At 44.1% G+C, this 19,127-nt stretch overlaps 1 long non-coding RNA gene across 4 annotated transcripts in view; it reads right to left on the bottom strand.

Annotated features, from left to right (window-relative positions):
• Positions 1-1,220: 1,220 nt before the first annotated feature.
• Positions 1,221-19,127, bottom strand: part of LOC103278617 (uncharacterized) — a 49,236-nt gene continuing 31,329 nt past the window's right edge. For all 4 annotated transcript variants that reach the window (XR_010005270.1, XR_010005271.1, XR_010005269.1 and 1 more), the window contains one exon: positions 1,221-1,922. This is a non-coding gene — a long non-coding RNA (uncharacterized LOC103278617). The remainder of the gene's footprint in view (positions 1,923-19,127) is intronic.

Here is a 19,127-nt window from a genome sequence, read left to right as displayed (position 1 = left end):
AATTCCACCTGAACATCAGGAAGAACTTCCTCACTGTGAGAGCTGTTCAGTAGTGGAACTCTCTTCCCCGGACTGTGGTGGAAGCTCCTTCTTTGGAGGCTTTTAAGCAGAGGCTGGATGGCCATCTGTCGGGGGTGCTTTGAATGCGATTTCCTGCTTCTTGGCAGGGGGTTGGACTGGATGGCCCATGAAGTCTCTTCCAACTCTACTATTCTATGATTCTAAATTCTGTGAATGGTTTAAAAGGATACTTGATGGCTTAACGGAAGCTGCTGAAAGTAAGTGATTCATTGAATCCCTGAGTAGAAAAGGTCTTAAAGATCCAATACATTTCCCTTTGGGATAATAGTTTCTCTAAGTCCATGTGTGGTTTCTGTGTGAGACATTCCAAAGCGCAAAACTTAAAAGAGGCAGAGGAGTGATTGTGTTGGGTGAAATGAGAATATAAAAAGTATTCTGTTGCAAAGTGTTTAATTCTAGACTTGTGTCCTGAGATTCTGGTTCTTAAAGGTCTAGCTGTTTTTCCAATGTATGCAGCATTCTTCCGAATGAAGCAGAGAGTGTTTGAGGATCGGGACATCCATAGGGACACCAAGGTGCTTGTTTATAAAGCCATTGTCCTCCCAACCCTGTTATATGCCTGCAAAACGTGGATGGTCTACAGACGTCACACTCAACTCCTGGAACGATTCCACCAGCACTGCCTCCAAAAAATCCTGCAAATCTCTTGGGAAGACTGGTGGACAAATGTCAGTGTGCTGGAAGAATCAAAGACTATCAGCAGTGAAGCAATGCTCCTTCGCCATGAACTCCACTGGACTGGCCACTTTGTCCAAATGCCTGATCACCGTCTCCCAAAGCAGTTGCTATACTCCCAATTCAAGAACAGAAAACAGAATGTTGATGGACAGGAAAAGAGATTTAAAGATGGGCTTAAAGCTAACCTTAAAAACTGTGGCATAGACACCGAGAACTGGGAAGCCCCGGCCCTGTGGCCAGCAGTGCTGTGGAATTTCAAGAGGCACGAATGGAGGGCGAAAGGAAGAAATGTGCCAAGAGGAAGGCACATCAAGCCAACCCTGATCGGGACCACCTTCCATCTGGAATCCGATGTCTTCACTGTGGAAGAACATGTGGGTCAAGAACAGGACTCCACAGCCATGTGCGACACATTTTGATGCACACTTTGAGTCAACTTGCTTGACTAGATTTTGGACCCATAATGTTAAAATTAATTTCATTGGAATCAGCAGAAAAAAAACTGTATAGGATTTCAATTTACTAGCCATTCCTATACATTTAGTTTAAATTTTATTAGACCCCAAAATGGCATTTTCTTAAATGTCATGTGCATGCTGACTGATTACCCTTCAGATAAGGGGGTCTAGATCAGCAGCTATTGCAGTTAGAGACCTCACATTTTGGGAAACTTCATTTAACAACTGACTGGCGCTACAGCTAACATTTGAACAAAATTGGAGAACATGATGGTGGGAACTTTTTTAAAATTTAGACCACTTGGCACGGAATGACCCAAATATAAAGATTAGCCTTTTGGATTTCTTTGTAATGTTTTCAAGATGTGGATGTTTGAATCTGTGGATGCAGAAACCTCTTCACACAGCGTCACACTTGCAATACCTATTGCAGGAGTGCTATTTCTAGAATGTCCTTCAGGGTTGGCACTTTCCTTAGGCATAGACAGGTGAGGCAATAGGTGATGGAGGTCAGAGGTAGCAGCCTTCCAGCACTGCTGTTCTTCCTGAGTCAGTCTTCTTCCTGAGTCACATCTCTCGTAAGGGACAGAACTACAGGTGCTGCAAAGCATGTTCTCTGTCTCCAAGAAGTCTGGTGCCTCTAAGTGTGATGGGAGTGTGCTATCCAGGTGAAGTCAGAATCAACAGCCAATCTTCTCTTGCCAGCTGGAAGAGGACACAACATGGGCAGATAAGACAGATAATAATAATAATAATAATAATAATAATAATAATAATAATAATAATAATAATAATAATTTTATTCCTATACCCCGCCCCATCTCCCCGAAGGGACTCAGGGCGGCTTACATGGGGCCAAACCCAGTCATGACAGTATAAAAACAAGCAGTGAAACAAATCAAACAACAATAAAACAAGTTATAAAAACACATACAATACATCATGATAAAATCATGGATAAAATCTGTAGGAAACTGGGCTAAAGTGCTAGATTATGTCGATATCATCGGGGGAGTGGCTATCCAAAGTGTCAAAAGTGCTAGGAGAGGCGTACAAACGAGACTATTAGTGGAAGGCGACTGGTCAATCTTACTAGATCAGTTGTCAAAGGCCTGCTGGAAGAGCCATGTTTTTAGGCTCTTCCGAAAGAAGAGAAGGGTAGGGGCCTGCCTGATCTCCCTGGGGAGCGAGTTCCAGAGCCGGGGGGCCACGACAGAGAAGGCCTTCTCCCTCGTCCCCACCAACCGCGACTGCGAGGGTGGTGGGAGCGAGAGGAGGGCCTCCCCTGACGAGCGAAGAGATTGTGCATGTTCATAGGGGGAGATACGGTCACGAAGGTAGGTGGGTCCCAAACCGTTTAGGGCTTTGTAGGTAATGACCTGCACCTTGAATTGGGCTCAGAAAATAAACGGCAGCCAGTGGAGCTCCTTAAACAGGGGAGTAGAATGCGCCCTGTAATTTGCTCCAGTTAGAAACCTGGCTGCCGCACGTTGTACTAGTTGCAGTTTCCGGACCATCTTCAAAGGTGAATGAAATCAAAGATGCCCTGAAAAATCCCATTTGGACTACCATAGTAGTATGTGTGCAAAATGGCATGTTGTAAATTTACATCGTTTATTGAAAAAAACTGGTGCAAAAGCAGTCTTTTGAATCCTTAGTGGTAATCCATTAGTGGCCACTTGGTACGGTACCTTGAGAAGTGGTTTTAAATCTCCAAAATCTTATGATGATGATGATGATAATAATAATAATAATAATAACAACAACAACAACAACAATTTATTCATATCCCGCCAATCTCCCCAATGGGACTCAGGGCAGTTTACAACAGATATTGGCAAACATTCAATGCCATGAGAATCTGAACAAAGACAAAAATAACCAACCCCCCCAAATCCCAAAAACAAATCTACGTCTACATCAAAAATAATAACACATTATACTGCAATATTACTAGTAACATTATATGTAATATATAATATCAAATTATATTATTATTATATATTATTATATTGTACTATATTGTACCTATTATATATATATATATATATATACACACACACACACACACACACACACACACACAGTATATATATATATATAATACACCTTTTTTTAATCATGGCAGAAGGAACTTGGCATGTCGCTTCTGGTGTGAGAGAATTGGCTGGCTACAGAGACGTTGCCCAGGGAACCCAAGGAAACTTCTCTCATGTCCCCAAAAGCTAGAGCTGACCCCCATCTCATGGGTTCAAACCGGAAGCCTTCAGGTCAGCAACCCAACCTTTGAGCTAACAGTCCAACCAGCACAAGGGTTTAACCCATTGCGCCACCACGGTTCCATATAATACACTACCAGTACATTATACTATTCATATTATATAATATACTAGCTGTGCCCGGCCACGCGTTGCTGTGGCGAAGTATGGTGGTATGGGAAATAAAGTATTGAGGAATTGGTGGTAGTTAAGGTCAAGGGTAAAGGTTTTCCCCAGACATTAAGTCCAGTCGTGTCTGACTCTGGAGGTTGGTGCTCATCTCCATTTCTAAGCCGAAGAGCGTTGTCCGCAGACTCCTCCAAGGTCATGTGGGATGACTACATGGAGCGGCGTTACCTTCCCGCCGGAGCAGTACCTATTGATGCACTCACATTTGCATGTTTTCAAACTTCTGGGTTGGCAGAAGCTGGGGCTAACAGTGGGGGCTCTCTCCGCTCCCCCAATTCAAACCTGTGGCCTTTCGGTCCAGAAGTTCAGCAGCTCAGCGCTTTAACACGCTGCGCCATCAGGGGATATTATTTCCTAAAGGTTGTGAATATACAATATTTCTGATTGGTTGTTGTATAATATGATGTTTTGTTGCTTAATTTGTATAACGATTACCTAATTTGATGTTTAATTGGCTTTTCCTGAATCCCTTCTTATTATCCAACATATTCACTTATCCTGCCGGCCTGTTTACGTTGGATAAGTGAGACTCTACTGTATATTTCTAATCTTAAATTATCTGCTTAGAACTGGATTATATGAGGCTCCTTCTTCACAGCTGTATAAAATGCACACTGAAGTGGATTATATGGTAGTGTGGAGTCAAGATAATCCAGTGCAAAGCAGATAATATAAGATTATAAAAGGGTTATATAGCTGTGTGGAAGGGCCTTGAGTCTACACTGCCATATAATCCAGTGCAAATTAGATAATCTGTGGAAGAAGTCTAAGTGAGGCCTAAATCTGCCTGTCCCCTAACTGAAACCTGGCTGTCCCTTGGTTGCTAGGCAACCAAGTGGGCAGAGATTAGCCCTCTAAACTGGCAGCAATTGGATAAAAAAAATTATTGCTCTCTCTCCAATTAGGACTTTATTTTTCTTTTCTTTTTGTTGTATCAACCTTGAGGCGTGAATGATGGGTTGTGTTGTCAAATTTTGAGGTTGGGGGGCGTGTACTTTTGTTGTTTTGTGAATTGCTGTGATGCCATCACTCTTTTATATATATAGATTATACTATGTCATAAGGTACAGTATATACAATATACAATATATTGTATTATATTGCAACATTATTAACATTACATACAATATACAATATATGATATTATATTACATACAATATACAACAATCAAAAATCATTTACTACAGTCTTAAAAGTGCTACTGTCATTCTATTTTTTCCCTTCTTTTCCCCTTTTAACGCTGCAAGAGACTAACATGGCTACTTGACATGGGGACCTGTCTAAATATTTCAATGGATATTACATTGAAGGGCAAACTTGTTTTTTGCTGCTCTGGGGACAGGGAGCAATGGATTCAAATTGCAGGAAAAAAGGGATTCCCCCTAAACATTAGGAATAACTTCATATTGGAAAGAGCTGTTCAGCAGTGGAATATGTTGCCTTAGAGCAGGGGTCCCCAAACTAAGGCCCGGGGGCCAGATGCGGCCCTCCGAGGTCATTTACCTGGCCCCCGCCCTCAGTTTTATAATATAATATATTGTATATACATATAATACTGATAATAATGTAATACAATATAACACTAATAATAATACCATATAATAATATTAATTATATGTTCTATATTACATATAATATTACTAATAATATTACAGTATAGTGGTATAGTTCAGTATAGTAATATATAATGCTAATATTGTGCTATGCTAATAATATAATATATTGTATGCACATATAATTTGTAAGCCACTCTGAGTCCCCTTTGGGGTCAGAAGGGTGTGATACAAATGTAGTAAATAAATGCAGTAAATAAATAAATAATAAATACATAAATTTTAGACTTGGGCTCGCCCGAAGTTTGAAATGACTTGAAGGCACACAACAACAACAACAATCCTAATTAACTTGACTATCTCATTGGCCAGAAGCAGGACCATACTTCCCATTGAAATCCTGATCAATGTATGTTGGTTAAAATTGTTTTTATTTTAAAATATTGTATTGTTCTTTCATTGTTGTTGTTGTTGTTGTTGTTGTTGTTGCACTACAAATAAGACATGTGCAGTGTGCATCGGAATTTGATGGTATTTTTTTTTTAAATGATAATCCGGCCCCTCAACAGTCTGAAGGATTGTGGACCGGCCCTCGGCTTAAAAAGTTTGAGGACCCCTGCCTTAGAGTGTGATGGAGACCTTTTCTGGAGGTGTTTACACAGAGGCCAGGTGCCCATCTGTCGGGAATGCTTTGTGTGTTCTGCATGGCAGGGAATTGGACCAGATGGTCCTTGTGGTCTATTCCAGTTCTGTGATTCTATTATTCCACTTCTTTGAAACCCCACTACACAGAAAAGGAAAACAGACAAATTCACTTAGTGAGCAGAGAGTGAATCTGGCACAAAGCGTTGGAAGATGGTGGAGCCACAAGTCAATGGGCAAAAGGAGTCTTTAAGATCTAGAGTGGCAACAATGCACAGAAAAGGGGAACTGAGTCCTTTAGACCTTGTGTGTCAAGCCACAAGAGGGAGGGGTTTAAACTGTGTTGAGCTAGACATAATAGAATGAAAGTTAACCTGAAGGTTACAGGAGTATTATTCTCATTCCCAAGACTCATCCAGGAACATTTGAAGCCTCTTAAAATAGGATAGAAATGCATTTTAAATGGAAAATATATTAATAAAAAGACTGGAGCTTTTCTTGGAAAGCACCCCCCGACTCATAACTGCCCACAGGGTATGAGACTACAGAATTTGAAATGCAGAAAATTTAGTGTTTGACAAAATTGTAATGGAGATAGAACTCATTCAGGGAGAACTGGGAGATTCTGAGGCACTCCTCACAAATCCCAGAAACATTCTACTGCGTATACACGAATGTGTGCACCACAAAGGCACGCACAATGAATGTTCAAAATAATTTAGAAAATAGAACAAGTGAAGAGAGATATTTTGACTGCATGGCAGCTGCCACCTGGCAAGATAAAGCTGCTTCCCCCTGTAGAAGCTGCCAAGCTGACTTTCCTTCCAAAATTTGAAGAAGACACTCAGACAGGCACACAAACACATACAAGGAGGCACTTTTTCATTCTCATTGGTAAATCAAAACCCTACACTTCCCATAATGAAGCTTAGGGTATTCATCATGCAGTACTGAAGCTCCTAATGTTACACCATTAAACTGTATTTCTGGCATTGCAGAGAGATTGGCTAGTGACTGCTGGAAGAGCACTTTGGTTTTCTTGATGTTCAATGAGAGGCCGAGCTTCTCATATGTTTCTGCAAAGATGTTTACAGTGGCTTGTAGGTCTTCTGAATGTACACAGACTATGTTATCACCAGCATATTGTTCTATAACAGTTCTATAACAGATGTTGTTGTGACCTTGGTTTTGGCTTTCAGTCCACTGAGATTAAATAGTTTGCCATTTGTTTGACTGATGATTTCCACTCTAGTGGGAAGCTTCCCATCAACAAGGTGAAGTATCATAGTGATGAAGATGGAAAACAAAGTTGGGGCAATAATACATCCCAGTTTGACATCTGATTCCACCTTAAATGGGTCACTTTGCTGTCATTGCCATTGCTGTCCAAGACTGTTGCCATCATGATATCATGGAGGAGCCGCAGGATGTTCACAAATTTGTCAGGCCACTCGATTTTTTGGATGATGGTCCTCACTGCGATTCACTGTGTTGAATGTCTTTGCAAGGTCAATGAATGCCATGTACAGAGGTTGATTTTGTTCCACGCATTTTTATTGCAGCTGTTATGCAGTGAAGATCATGTTCACTGATCCTCAAGACCACCTGAGCTCTGCGAGTGCAGCATTTTTCCGAATGAAGTATTTGAGGATTAGGACATCCGTAAGGATACCAAGGTGCTTGTTTATAAAGCTATTGTCCTCTCGACCCTGTTAAATGCCTGTGAAACATGGACTGTCACACTCAACTTCTGGAATGATTCCATCAGTGTTGCCTCCGAAAAATCCTGCAAATCTCTTGAAAAGACAGGCGGCCAAATGTTAGTGTGCTGGAAGATGCAAAGACCACTAGCATTGTTTCAATGCTAGTGGTCTTCATCAACTCCACTGGACTGGCCACATTGTCCAAATGCCCGATCACCGTCTCCCAAAGCAATTCCTATACTCCCAACTCAAGAACAGAAAACAGAAAGTTAGTGGACAGAAAAGGAGATTTAAAGATCTGCTTAAAGCTAACTTTAAAAACTGTGGCATAGACACGGAGAACTTGGAAGCCCTGGCCCTTGAGCGCTGTAGCTGGAGGTCAGCTGTGATAATCAGTGCTGTGGAATTTAAAGAGGCACAAATAGAGGGCGAAATGGAGAAACCTGCCAAGAGGAAGGTGCATCAAGCCAACCCTGACTGGAACCGTCTTCCATCTGGAAACCAATGCCTTCACTGTGGAAGAACATGCAGTCAAGAATAGGTCTCTACAGTCACCTATGTACCCACCGTCAAGACACTACACTTGGAAGACCATCATACTCGGACAACGAGGGATCACCTAAGTAAGTAAGTCATGGAACTAAGAACTAGCATGGGTTTCTCAAAAAGAAACCATGCCAAACTAACCATATATCTCTTTTATATATAGATCTACAAGCTTGGTAGATCAGTGGAGCACTGTGGACGTAGTTTTCCATGATATTCTTGTAGACAAACTAGTGAACTGTGAACTAGTCAGTGTTACACTTAGGTGATTATATAGTTGGTTGACACGACATACCTAGTGTTTACTCACCAATGGTTGCTCATTACCCTTGGAAAAGGGGATGAATGGGTGCTTCAACTTTCTGTCATGGGCCTAATATTATTATCATCTTTATAAAATACTTGGATAATGGAACAGAAGGCATCTTATTAAATTTACAGATGACACCAAATTGGAGAATAGCTAATACCTCAGAGAATCAAAATAATCTTGACAGATTGTATAGCTGAGCCAAGAGGAACAAAATGAATTTCAACAGTAATGAGGCGGGGGGGGTTAAGGAACCCCAGGAAATACCATATATGGGCAGAGATGGCGACAGCTAGCGACCCGGGTGCATAAACTCACAGAAACATGTGACTTCTGGGAAATCATGTGTTTCTGAAGAAATGAAAGCTAAAGAAAAACAAACAGAGCATGCGTACGCAGGCGCTCTGAAAGATTTGTGAGCACGGCACAAAAAGGGTGCAGCCGGCCTGCTAGTCAGCACCGATTGGGCAGCGTCACAACTCTAAGCCAATGAATTTGCTTGTGGGCGGGCATAACCCGAACCCTGTAGTGTGTATAAATGTTCACTCAGCATGCCACTGGGCGGTTCCCCTGGAGAAGCACTTACTTTGTGCTAGGGGGACCCCTAGTGGCCATTAGCGAAATAAAACTGCTTTCTGGGAAATTCCTTCAGTTGTCCGTCTTCAAATTCCTCCACTGCGCCAACAAGAACCGTAGCACGAAGGTTCCGCTACATTTTCTGGTGACCCCGACGTGATTTTTTCCTATAAGACGGGCCAGGAGATTTGGAGACGGATCCCGTTGGCGGGACGGCCTCAACTCAGCGGTGGGGGCCTGAGGCAACTACCGTGAGACGAGAAGGGGCCCCTGAATACTACACGACCGGCTGCGGTGCTTGCCTCTGAATGCCAACGCCGACTGACGGTGAGAGCTGCAACATCAGCGAGGTTCCACAGAAACCGGCTAGGAGGAAAAGGATCCAGGGGAAAAAGCCCAGGGGCGAAGGTTGGTCCGACGTCTACAGAAATCTGGCAAGTATAGGGGTTTGCATGAGATATTAAGGGAACGCCAGCGCTGGGAGGGACAAAAAAAAGTTCCCAGGGAGGTAGAAAGGGGTTCTGTCTTGTGTTTCCTGACGCATGCCGTGAGTGGCCGGGTGCCCAGGCCAGGACAGTCCCCTCTATTAGGCAGGATGGGAGGGAAAAATTCAAAGAGCTCCACTCCCTTACAATGCATCTTAGATAATTTTGGCTCTTTTGCTAGCAGAGCCGTAGCAGGGAATCCAAGGGACCTAAGAGATTATAGGCTGAGAAATTTGTGTCAGGGAGAATGGCCAGATTTTGGTTTAGGTTGGCAAGTAGAAGGAACGTGGGATCTGAAACTGATCCGAACAGTGGAAGAATATTGTGCTGTGAATCATCCGAACCAGTGGGTCTATATTGCTACGTGGGAACGGGTAGTTAGAGAAGATCCAGGTTGGGTTCGACAGTGCAGGAATGGCAAATGTATGGTGGTGAAGAAGGAGGGGAAAAAGAAGGAAGTTTTCCAATCCAATGAGGAGGACTACCCAGATTTACAGTTGAGTGTACAGGCTAGACAACAGGAATTATTGCCGCCACCCTTGCCACCGCCCCCCCCACCCCAGGGAACAGCCCCCGGTGCACCTACACTAGGAACGAGACCCCCACCCTACTCTTCGGAGTCAACCGAAGCGGCCAAGAAACACTATCCTAGCCTAGAAAAATATCAGGAGGAAACAAAGGAAAAGAAGAAGTCACAACGGATGCCCAGTGATGCTTCTCCGGCACAAACTCGGAGACATGGAGCTCCGGTGTGGTCTGGTGATTCACCGACCGGACCGGCCCTCCAGATGCCCTTGAGAACGGTGCCTGTGATAAACAACAGGAATGAGATAGTTCAAGCATACCAGGTAGTGCCTTTTAGTAGTAGTGACATTTTGAATTGGAAAAATAATACTCCACCTTATAGTGAAGAACCCCAAGCTATGGCTAGGCTATTGGAAGGGATTATGGCAACCCATAATCCCACCTGGCAAGATTGCAGACAATTGTTGAATATGTTGTTCACATCAGAGGAGAGAAGAGCAGTGTTGAATAATGGGGTAGCCATAGCCCAGGTTGGTGCCCCACAAGATGGTGATGCAGCCGAGTGGGGAGCACAGAGGTTTCCTGTGGAAATAGATCCCCAATGGGACACCGCAGAAGAAGGACATTTGCAGAGACTGAAAGGATTCCAGCGTATATTGGTAGAAGCGGTAAAGAGGGGCCCGCCGCGACCCGTCAACATTGTAAAAATTCAGGGAGTGGTACAGGAAAAATCTGAGTCACCAACAGCCTTTTTGGAAAGGCTGGAGGCAGCATATAGAAAGTATAGCCCGTATAATTTGGAGGATGAAAACGGTAGGAGGGCGATTCAACAGTCTTTTATCAGTCAAGCGGCTCCTGACATCCGGAGAAAGATTCAAAAGCAACCAGGATTTCTAGGAAAGACTATGAATGAATTGTTGGCACTCGCAGATCAAGTTTATATGGCGAGGGACCAGGTAGAAGAAGAGAAGAAGGACAGGAAGAAGAAGCAGGAATACCAAGCATTAGTTACCATGATGGAACAAAGTGCAAGTGGACAGAGAGGAAGAGGAGGATATGCCAGAGGGGGACAAGGAGGAAGAAGGGGCCCCCCTCGGAGGTTAGGTCGAGACCAATGTGCTAAATGTAAGAAGTTTGGACACTGGAAAGGTGAATGCCCAGAAGGAAGAGAAGGAAGTCAGGAAGGACCGAGAGAAAGAGGAAGGCCTGAGAGAGGAAGAAACCCAGGAAGGGGAAGAGGGCGTGGGAACTACGTACCTTTTCCTGCAAGAGAGGTGATAGCTGCAGCAGCTGTGATGGAAGAAGAATGGGAAGATATGGATGGAGGAGAGGAATGAGGAAGCCAGGCTCTTGTTTTGTTGGACCCCGGGGAGCCGATGGTCACACTTGAAATCGGGGACCAACAATTGGACTTTTTAGTGGACACAGGTGCCGAAAAATCAGTAGTAAATACAAAAATTAGTCCACCAACTCGGGAAACTACGAAAGTAATAGGGGTGTCTGGGAAGACCCAGAAGTGCCCCTTCCTTAAGGAACGCACCTGCAATCTGGCCGGACATCAGGTCAAGCATAAGATGTTATATCTCCCAGACTGCCCAGTCCCTTTATTGGGAAGGGACATTTTATCAAAATTACAAGCACAACTCCAGTTCATGAAGAATGGACAAGTGGAGCTATCATTTCCCATGGAAGAGGAATGGAGACTGTTTCAAGTTAGGATTTTTACTGAAGAAATACAATGGCCATGGCATGAGACTCCTTTAGTGTGGGCAGAAGATAATCCTCCAGGATTAGCTAAATATGTTCCACCGGTGGTGGTGGAAGTGAAAAGAGGAATGGGGCCCATATGCAAGCCACAGTATCCCGTCAGTCGAGAGGCAGTGCAGGGGATCAGAAAGCATCTAGAGCGACTTCTGCAGCATGGGATATTGGTACCATGCAGTTCCCCATGGAACACGCCCCTGCTCCCAGTCAAGAAACCAGGAGGACAAGGAGAATATCGCCCAGTCCAAGATTTGCGGGCTGTAAATCAAGTCACCGTTCCCCTAACCCCGGTAGTGCCAAATCCATACATCATGATGAGTCTAGTACCAGCATTTGCCAAATGGTTTACTGTATTGGATTTAAAGGATGCATTCTTTTGCATTCGATTGGCCCCTGTATCCCAACCGATCTTTGCTTTCCAGTGGGAATCTCAGCAGTCAGGGCAAAGGACCCAGTATGTTTGGACACGCCTTCCTCAGGGGTTCCGGGACAGCCCGACCATTTTTGGTCAAGCCCTGGCCAAAGACTTACAGGATTTTGTAATACCTAAGGAAGAGGGAATTTGGCTTCAATATGCAGATGACCTGCTTATCGCTTGCCGGACACTAGGGGGCTGTAAAGAGCATACTTTGAGATTTCTCAAGACATTGGAAGAAAAGGGTTACAAAGTGTCAAAGAAAAAGGCCCAGTTGTGCTGTCCCACGGTGAAATATTTGGGGTTCCATCTGACCGAAGGAAAGAAGATGTTAGGAGCTGAAAGAAAGGAAGTTGTTTGTGCCATCCCCACTCCCAGTACCCGGCGACAGGTGCGGGAATTTTTGGGATCAGCAGGATATTGTAGACAGTGGATCCCCAACTACGCCGTGTTGGCTAAGCCACTGTACCAGGCTACGAGAGGTGGAAGAGAAGATCCATTTGAGTGGACAGAAGAATGTCAACAGGCATTTAAGGCATTAAAAGAAGCATTGATGTCATCTCCAGCATTAGGACTGCCCGATTTGGAAAAACCATTCACTCTGTTCGCTGCAGAGCGGGAAGGAACAGCGGTTGGAGTATTGACCCAACCACTAGGTTCATGGCAAAGGCCGATTGCCTACTTGTCAAAGCAATTGGACACAGTGGCTCGTGGATTGCCACCTTGCCTGAGGGCTGTGGCAGCATCAGTAGATTTAATCAAAGAAGCGAATAAATTGACCCTAGGACAGCCACTGACAGTTAAGGTGCCCCATAGCGTTAAGGCACTGTTAGACATTAAGGGACCGCGCTGGCTCACAAGTGAGAGGTTAATGAAATATGAGGGATTGTTGTGTGACAACCCACTGGTGACCCTGGAGACTTGCTCCACTCTGAATCCGGCCACCTTGCTCCCGACTCCAGGAGACACCACGATCCATCAGTGTGCCCAGGTGATGGATGAGGTATTCTCCAGTCGACCGGATTTGAAGGATGTGCCACTAACTAAGGTGGACGACACTCTGTTCACAGATGGAAGCTCCTTTATGGAAAATAATCAAAGACACTCAGGTTATGCGGTTGTTCGGTGGGGGGGAGAGACGCTGGAAGCAGAGTCACTGCCCCCGGGGACGTCTGCCCAGAAGGCCGAATTGATTGCCCTGACCCGAGCGTTGGAATTGTCAAGCGGAAAGCGGGTTAACGTCTACACAGACTCAAAATATGCCTTCACCACCCTCCACGCACATGGAGCACTGTACAAGGAGCGCGGGCTCCTCACGTCTGGAGGAAAGTGCGTGAAACATGCTGGAGAGATTGTGGATCTCCTGGAGGCGGTTTGGAAGCCAAGGCAGGTGGCTGTGATGCATTGTAAAGGGCACCAACGTGGAGACGATCCCGTAGTGCAAGGAAATAGGCAGGCTGATCTGGCAGCCAAAGAGGCAGCTAGGCTGCCCTATATTGAACATCAGGTAATGGCCCTACAGGTAGAATTAACTGAACATAACATTACATATACACCAGAGGAAGAAGAATGGGCCTTAAAGGAGAAGGGTCAGTGGTCAGGAAAACTCATAGTGATGCCAGACGCCCGTGTCTACGTCCCTAAGGACTTGGCATGGCACTTAGTCCAACACATGCACCAAAACACACATTCAGGAAAAATGGCATTGGCAAATCTGCTAGGACGACAGTTGTATATCGATGGATTACATAGCCTAACGGCAGCAGCAGCCCGAAGATGCTGGACATGTATCAAAAATAACCCCAGAGAAGGACCCCTCAAGCCACCAGGAGTCCAACATGTGGGTGGGGTACCCTTTGAAGCTTTAGTCACTGATTTTACAGAAATGCCCCCATACAAAGGATACAAATATTTACTGGTGTTCGTGGACACATACACAGGATGGGTGGAAGCTTACCCTACAAGAACTGAGAAGGCTGTAGAGGTGTCAAGAGCTCTAATGAAAGATGTTATTCCCAGATTTGGCATACCCTTAGAAATTGGATCAGATAATGGCCCCGCATATATTCAACAGGCTGTGCAAGGATTATGTAGAATTTTGGGCATAAAATGGAAGTTACATTGTGCATATAGACCCCAATCTTCTGGAAAAGTGGAAAGAATGAATAGGACATTAAAGGCTCAGCTTGGGAAACTTTGCCAAGAGACAGGATTGCCGTGGACGGTGGTTTTGCCCATGGCATTATTAGGAATCAGATGTACACCACACAAACGGACAGGACTCTCCCCTTTTGAAAGACTCTATGGACGACCCCCTTTGAACTTGAAGGGAGCTTTAGAGACAGGAGCTGAGCAGCACCTCATAGGAGAGAAACAGACATTGGCCCAGGTTCAGGCTTTGGGCAGACAAATGCAGCAGTTAGAAAAATACATTTCTGAATTGAACCCACCATTCCCTACCACACCTCTACATTGTTTTTCACCAGGTGACGAGGTTCTGGTCAAGGATTGGAAGATTGAGCCATTGGGACCCAAGTGGCGAGGACCCTATGTTGTGCTCCTGTCTACCCCCACTGCAGTGAAGGTGAAGGAGATTAAGCCGTGGATACATTACACCCGTGTAAAACTAGCACCTGAGGAGTGGCGGACGGAGCGAGTTCCTGGTGAGGACCTGAGACTCAGGATCATCCGGCAACTCCCTAAGGGGTCAACAAGGCCATGAAGCTGATCCCTTCGGGTGCAACGGAGCGTCGGTGGTCAAGTATGTCGCAGCATGGCCCAACAAAGGCGCTCTCCGGGAGATGGTGGCTAGACATTTTGAGAGGAAAAAGTGGGAGACAAGCTATGAGGAGGGGAGGAAAGCGCACTGTGCTTGGTATATTATTTGTGCTGAGTTTTATTCTCTCTTTTGGAAAAAGAGCACATGGGAATTGGATAAAAGAACATGCCAATTATATGTTTGAGCAGCACGGGAAAGAGGTAGCATTAATATATGAACACCCCCTCACCGTAGGAGATTTTTCATTTCTTCCCGATTTAATTGATGAACCACAGATTGTGTTGGAGGGATTGTCCAAGGCTCAGGAGGGTCCACCTACCGTGTTTTCTAGCATACCGCAAAGGATAAATAAAACTCGGTTTCGACGGTTTAGATACCATACCTCCACCAGGGGTTTGTGCTTCTGTTGTGGAGGATCGGGAATATGGAATTCTGAGTGGAAACACTGGGGAACTAGGCAGGCGTTCTTTTCCCGATTAGGCAATTATTCCCATTGTCGAGACCGGTTCTATCTACATGGACGATTTAATACATCTTATGTCTCACGATTAAATCTAACCGCAACCGAGTGGGCTAGCATGTATCCAGATTATCCCACATTTAGTGTGAATGATTCTATTGAGGGCCTAAAATCTTATATGAACATACTGCAACAATTAACCCAACTGAGCCTAGGTAAAAGCCTCTGTCCGTTATGGCAAATTAGGGATCCAAATCTATGGTTTTTCTTTGATAAATGGGCCACAAATTATCACCCCGGCAACTACCAGTGTGTCGGTGTGGGTTATTTGACATTCCCAGTTCAGGTCTTACACAAAGGGCATCAGCGCCTGAAACGGGACATTGTGCAAACAGGCCCTCTAGGACCAGAATGCTCGGATGAGGTCATTATCAACAAGGCCCTGTCAGGTTCAGAAGCCTCCCGTGTAGGAGGAGGCCTGATCACAGGCTTGTTGACACTGGGTGCTTACCCAGGGATTGTAGCTCAAGCAAACCGTAGAAGTGTTCTAGGCCTGACTTGCCGCCTTGAAAAGTCCATAAATGCCACTGGTAAAATTTTCCGGGAAATCCAGTCTGAAGTAGAAGAAATCAGCCAGATGGCCCTACAGCATAAGTTGGCCCTTGACTACCTACTGGCGGCCAGGGGGGGGTTATGCGCCATGGTTAGAGGACGTTGTGTAGTGAAATTTCATAACTTGAATAATACTATTGAAGATGACATCGAGTCATTACAAAAGTTAATTTACAATAATGTCCAGGAGATAGAAGGTTGGTCTCCCTTCTCCTGGGTGACTAGCTGGTTACCCTCAATAGAATGGTTGAAGAACATATTGTTGGTAGGGATTTTAGGATTGTTCATTGTTCTCATAGTTATGTGTTGCACTCCAATAATGATGCAAATGTGTACTAGGTGTGTCACACAATCTTTACCTGAAAAAAAGATAGCCATACTCCAAGCCAAGCGGGATTGGATGGAACCATAATGCTTTGCTTCAGCTTTTGTACATGCGCTTCGCAAAAAGAAAATGGGGGAGTGAGGCGGGGGGGGTTAAGGAACCCCAGGAAATACCATATATGGGCAGAGATGGCGACAGCTAGCGACCCGGGTGCATAAACTCACAGAAACATGTGACTTCTGGGAAATCATGTGTTTCTGAAGAAATGAAAGCTAAAGAAAAACAAACAGAGCATGCGTACGCAGGCGCTCTGAAAGATTTGTGAGCACGGCACAAAAAGGGTGCAGCCGGCCTGCTAGTCAGCACCGATTGGGCAGCGTCACAACTCTAAGCCAATGAATTTGCTTGTGGGCGGGCATAACCCGAACCCTGTAGTGTGTATAAATGTTCACTCAGCATGCCACTGGGCGGTTCCCCTGGAGAAGCACTTACTTTGTGCTAGGGGGACCCCTAGTGGCCATTAGCGAAATAAAACTGCTTTCTGGGAAATTCCTTCAGTTGTCCGTCTTCAAATTCCTCCACTGCGCCAACAAGAACCGTAGCACGAAGGTTCCGCTACAGTAATAAATGCTAGGTATGACATCTAGGTATGCTAGGTATGACACCGGCACAAATATTGTGTCGGTGACACCTGGCTTGAAAACAGTACAAATAAAAAGTGTCTAGCAGTCTTATTAGATTACAAATTAAACACAAATCAACAACGTGATGCAGTAGCCAAAAAATGCCAATGTAATTCTATTCAAGGAAAGAAGTACCATTCTATTCTGTTTTGGTCAGATCTGATCCTGGAATATTTCACCCATCTCTGGTCACATTTCATGTATTTCATCCTTTGAGCACTGAGGCATCAAATAAAACTTGGTGTATGTACTTATGACATTTATTTATCATGTCAGAAGCAAATTGAGGGTACAGCTATCATGTATTTAAAAACATAAACAAAGTTAAAAATTTGGCATTATACTAAATGTCCTTTGATCAGAAGCTGGCCACTTGGAGTGCCTCTGGTGTTGCTGTAAGAAAGTCCTCCATTGTGCATGTGGTAGGGCTCAGGCTGCATTGTAGTAAGTGGTCTTTGGTTTGCTCTTCTCCACCCTCTCATGTCGTGGACTCCACTTTGTAGCCCCATATCTGAAGATTGGCTCTGTGTCTCATGGTGCCAGAGTGCAGTCTGTTCAGCGCCTTCCAACTCACCCAATCTTCTGTGTGCCTACAGGGATCTCTCACCGGGTATCAGCCATGGGTTGAGGTTCCGGGTTTTAACCTGCTATTTTTGGACTCTTGTTTGCTAAGGTGTTCCTGCAAGTATCTCTGTAGATCTTAGAAAGCTATTTTTTTTATTTAAGGCATTCTCTATTTGAAGTCTAAATCTTCCTCATGCATTTATAAAATGAGATGAAATCAACAAAATTCAGTGTAATGCAATCTTCTGAAAGTTGAACTTTCAGAATGAAAATTTTTGTGCATTTTATGGCACAATTATCTGTTTAAGCTAAAAAAAAAATAGGTTAGCCATGCACCATTTCTTGAAAGAGAAAGAACTTTTCAAAATGCAATGTGTTATTTCAATCAAAGCATCTGGAGAATTCAATCTTTAATTAGGCTCTTGCATTAATTTGTCTGCTCTGTCATTCAGCATTAGCATTGTTTGTAACATCTTCCATGTACATTGTACAGAAATGTATTTCTTGTTTTACAAGCACCATTTTATGCTGAACATCTGAAAGTCCTAAAGAAGTGGATGAAGAATACTTTGAGAATAATGTGAACTATGGGTAATCAAATATTTTAATCACCTTTGAGGGACTGTAAGGCCCCTTCTGCACAACTGTATAAAATCCACATTGAACTGGATTATAAGGTAGTGTGGACTAAGATAACCCAGTTCAAAGCAGATATTGTGGATTATCTGCCTTGATATTCTGGGTTATATAGCTTTGTGGAAGGGCCCTTCGAATGATCTAAAGGGCCAGTGTGGTTAGTGGCTTCAGCGTTGGGCTATGACTCTGGAGACCAGGTTTTCAATTCCCACTTAGTCATGGAAACATACTGAGTCAACTTGGATAAGTCACATTCCATTTCAGAGTAAGGCAAATACAAACCCTCTGAACAAATGTGTTGTTGAAGGCTTTCATGGCTGGGATCATAGGGTTGTTGTACGTTTTCCGGGCTGTATAGCCATGTTCCAGATGTATTCTCCTGACATTTCGCCCACATCTATGGCAGGCATCCTCAGAGGTTGTAAGGATGCCTGCTATAGATGTGGGCAAAATGTCAGGAGAGAATACTTCTGGAACATGGCCATACAGCCCGGAAAACATACAACAACCCTCTGAACAAATCTTGCACACACAAAATCACGATAGGGTCACTTTACATTGGAAACTGCTTAGAACAACAAAAACCTAGAAAACACTCTATAAAGGTTTTTAAGAAAATATACTGAAAGTTAGTATCAACACTAAAGACAGATATATTGGACTAAAGTGTCAGGGTCTACCTTTGGTCAAACATCCTCCAATATTTTCACTTCCAACTCAGCGAGAACATCCATTGAGGGATGATATCAGGCTCCTTCTATATTGCTAATTAAAATCAGATTATCTGCTTTGAACTGGATTATATGGCAGTGTAGACTCATATAATCCAATTCAAAGCAAATGATGTGGATTATCTGGTTTGGTAATCTGGGTTATATGGCAGA

Source organism: Anolis carolinensis, chromosome 4, assembly GCF_035594765.1.
Source record: "Anolis carolinensis isolate JA03-04 chromosome 4, rAnoCar3.1.pri, whole genome shotgun sequence".
NCBI classification, from domain to species: Eukaryota; Metazoa; Chordata; class Lepidosauria; order Squamata; family Dactyloidae; genus Anolis; species Anolis carolinensis.
Note: the sequence above shows the minus strand (reverse complement) of the source record. Positions and strands in the feature narration are given on the sequence as shown.